This window comes from Ailuropoda melanoleuca, chromosome 3 (assembly GCF_002007445.2).
Source record: "Ailuropoda melanoleuca isolate Jingjing chromosome 3, ASM200744v2, whole genome shotgun sequence".
In the NCBI taxonomy this organism is placed as follows: Eukaryota; Metazoa; Chordata; class Mammalia; order Carnivora; family Ursidae; genus Ailuropoda; species Ailuropoda melanoleuca.
The window spans coordinates 5,636,077-5,640,391 of NC_048220.1; positions in this window are offsets into that span (position 1 = coordinate 5,636,077).

Genomic DNA, 4,315 nt, shown 5'->3' on the forward strand with positions numbered 1-4,315 from the left:
GTCAGGGTTTCTGCCAGCAGACTGCCCTCAGACTCAAACTGCTGGTCCTCTCTGGGTCTCTAGCCTCCTGGCCAACCCTTGCTGGTTCTGTTAGGTCATAAAGAAAACACTGATAACTTTTTCAAAACATAGAAATTGTTGGATCTGACTCTCAGATCACAATGCAATAAAAGTAGGAGTTAATGACAAAAATAGGAACAAACAAAAACCCCTCCCAACCAGTGGAAAATTTCAAAATCCAAGAGACCTACTGAACAAGACGAGAAAATTCAGCATTACGAATATAGTTCTAGCTGTCATGTTACCTATAGAAACTCATAGCGAAGACTACTAATGAGTTCAGAGGAGCACGTGTAGCGGAATGTGGAGAATGGAAATAAAATATGCATTGTACTCAAGAAATTTGAAAAAACATACCATGGGAAATCAGAAGAAAAGATGGGGAAAAAAAGTTAAAACAGGAATCAATACATATGTGGAATTTAAAAGCAAACAATCAGGCTAAACAGAAACAGACGCATAAATACAGAGAACAAAGTGGTGGCTGCATGTGGGGAGGGGGTGGGGGGGATGGCGGGCTAGGGTGAAGGGATTAGGAGGTACATACTTCCAGTTACAAAATAAATAAGTCCCATGGATGAAAAGTACAGCCTAGGGAATATAGTCAATAATATGGTAATACAGTACAGTGACAGATGGTGGTTACACTTGTGGGCACTGAGTAAAGTACAGAGCTGTTGAATCGATATGTTGTACACCTGAAACTAATGTCATATCATATGGCAACTGTGAGTCAATTAAAAAAAAGATGTCAGGTAAACAACTTATACCTCAAGGAACTAGAACACAGCAAAATCAACCCAGGTTAGTAGAAGGAGATCATAAAGATTAGAGCAGAAATAAATGAAATAGAGACTAGGAGAGAATAGAAAAAGTCAACAGAACGGAGAGGTGTTTTTTGTTTTTTGGGTTTTTTTTTGGAAAGAAAATTAATAAGCCTTTAGCTAGACTAAGAAAAAGAACGAGAAGACTAAAATCAATTCAGAAAGGAAAGAGGAGACATTGCAACTGATGCCACAGAAATTAAAAAGGATCCCGAGAGATTACCGTGAACAATTATACCCCAACACACTGGACACCCACTAAGAAATGCACAAATTGCTAGAAACATCAACCTTCTAAGACTGGATCATGAAGAAATAGTCTGAACAGATCCATAATAAGTAAGGAGATCGATTCAGTGATCCGAAACCTTCCAGAAAAGAAAAGCCCAAGGCCAGATGGCTTCACTTGTGAATTCCACCAAATATTTTTAGAAGTATTAACATCAATCCTTCTCAAACTCTTCCAGAAAATCGTGAAGGAGGGAACTCCCTAGACTCATTTTATGAGGCCAGCATTATCTGATACCAAAGCCAGACAACATTACAGGAAGAGAAAATTGCAGGCCCCTATTCCTGATAAACATAAATCCAAAATACTAGCTAACAAAAATAGTAGCTATCCTCAACAAAATACTAGCAAACCAAATTCAACTATATATTAAAAGGATCATTCACCATGACCAAGTGGGGTTTATTCCTGGGATTCAAGGATGGTTCGATATACATAAATCAATAAACATGATATATTACATTAATAGAATGAAGGATAAAAATCCACATGACCATCTCAATAGATGCAGTAGGAGCATGTGACAAAATTCAACACATTTTCATGATTAAAAACTCAAAAAACAAAAAAACCCCAGCAACACTGGGAATAGAAGGAAATTACCTCAAAATTACCATATATGGAAAGCCCACAGCCTGTACAATGAGGAAAAAGTATTCTCTTTAATAAATGGTGTTGGGAAAACTGGACAGCTTCTTGCAATAGAATGACTCTGGACTCCTATCCTATACCCTCTACCAAAATCAATTCAAAATGGATTAACGATTTAAACTTAAGACCTGAGACTAAAACTTCTAGAAGAAACATAGGGCCGAACTCCTTGACATCAGTCTTGGCACTGATTTTTTGGATTTGACACCAGAAGCAAAGGGAACAAAAGCAAAAATAAATACGTGGGACTAGTCAAACTAAAAGGCTTCTACACAACAAAGGACATCATTAAGAAAATGAAAGCAACCTACTGAGTGGGAGAAAATATTTGCAAACTGCATATCTGATAAGGGGTTAATTTCCAAGTATATAAGGGACACTTACAACTCAATAGCAAAATATCCCTAATAAACTTATTTTAAAATGTGCTAAAGACTTGAATAGGCATTTCTCCAAAGAAGACATACAAATGGCCAGAATTGTATGAGAAAATGCTCATTGTCTCTAACCATCGGGAAAATGCAAATCAAAACCACAATGGGATATCACCTCCCACCTGTCAGAATGGCTAAAATCAACAAAAGAAAAAACAGGTGTTGGTGAGGACGTGGAGAAATTGGAAATTGTACACTGTTGGTGGGAATACAAAGTGGTGCAGCTGTGCTGGAAAACAGTATGGAGGTTCCTCAAAATATTAAAAATAGACCTATTATATGATCCAGGGTATGGACCCATGAGTATTGAAATCAGAATCCCAAAGGGATATTAGTGCTTTGTGTTCATTGCAGTGTTATTCAGAATAGCCAAGGGGTGGAAACAACCTAAGTGTTCATAAACAGATGAATGGATAAAAAAATGGGATTATATCTATATCTATATATATTATTCAACCTTAAAAAAGAAGGACATTCTATAATATGCATGTTATGCTAAGTGAAATAAGGCAGTCATAGAAGGACAAATATTATGCACGATATCTAAAATAGTCAAACTCGGGGGACGCCAGGGTAGCTCAGTCAGCTAAGCGTCTGCCCTCAGCTCAGGTCATGATCCCAGGGTCCTGGGATCAAGTCCCGCATCGGTCTCCCTGCTCGGTGGGGAGCCTGCTTCTCCCTCTGCCTGCCGCTCCCCCTGCTTGTGCTCTCTCGCTGTCTGTGTCAAATAAATAATTTTTTTAAAAGATTTTATTTATTTATTTGACAGAGATAGAGACAGCCAGCGAGAGAGGGAACACAAGCAGGAGGAGTGGGAGAGGAAGAAGCAGGCTCACAGCAGAGGAGCCTGACGTGGGGCTCGACCCCAGAACGCCGGGATCACGCCCTGAGCCGAAGGCAGACGCTTAACCGCTGTGCCACCCAGGCGCCCCAGTGTGTCAAATAAATAATTAAAAAAAATAAAATAGTCAAACTTGGCGCCTGGGTGGCTCAGTAGGTTAAACGTCTGACTCTTGATTTCGGCTCAGGTCATGGTCTCAGGGTCATGAGATCGAGTTCTGTGTTGGGCTCCATGCTCAGTGTCAAGTCTGCTTGAGATTCTCTCTCTTCCTTGCCCTGTGCCCCTCCCCCCACTCACACATGCATGTGTGCTCTCTCTGTCTCAGATAAATAAAGTGTTTAAAATAGTGAAACTCGTAACACCAGAGAGTGTCATGGTGTTTGCCAAGGGTTGGAGGAGGAGGACATGGGGAATTAGTGATCCACAGGTATACAGTTCCAGTTCTGTCAGATAAATAATTTCTAGGGGCGCCTGGGTGGCTCAGTCACTAAGCGTCTGCCTTCAGCTCAGGTCGTGATCCCAGCGTTCTGGGATTGAGCCCCGCATTGGGCACCCTGCTCAGCGGGAAGCCTGCTTCTCCCTCTCCCACTCCCCCTGCTTGTGTTCCCTCTCTCGCTGCCTCTCTCTCTGTCAAGTAAATAAATAAAATCTTTTAAAAATAATATCTAGAAATCTGGTGTACGATAGTGTGCCTCTAACAACACAGTATTGTACAGTTACTAAAATTTTGTTAAGAAGGTAGATCTCCTGTTCAGTGTCATTGCCACACTAAAATAAAAATTAAAAAGTAAGAAAGTAAAGGAACTACCACCGGAACCAGAAGAAGAAAGTCCTTTAGAAAAGGCACCCTGGAAAGGAGTTGTGACTTTTCATCCTACCCTACAAGGAGGAAGAAGGAAGATACCTATTCCAATGTCCCTTTCCTCCTTGAGTATCTGCTCCTGCTGGGACTCTGGCACATCCAAGGAGAAGCAGAGAGCAAGGGCTATCAGTACCCAGCAAGTCAGCCTCTTAGAGCAGAGAAGGGGGTAGAGAAGGTTGAAGAGAAGCCCTGAAAAAGCAGAAGACACACAGCAGGGGTGGGACCTCTCGGTGATGTAGGCTTGCTTAGATAATCTTTACACCTTTGTTTGCTGCCCTGGGCAGCTTGCTCGTAGGAAGGTGCTCGTTCGCCCAGACAGATTGAAATCAAAGAGCAAACGACCTCACTGGTATG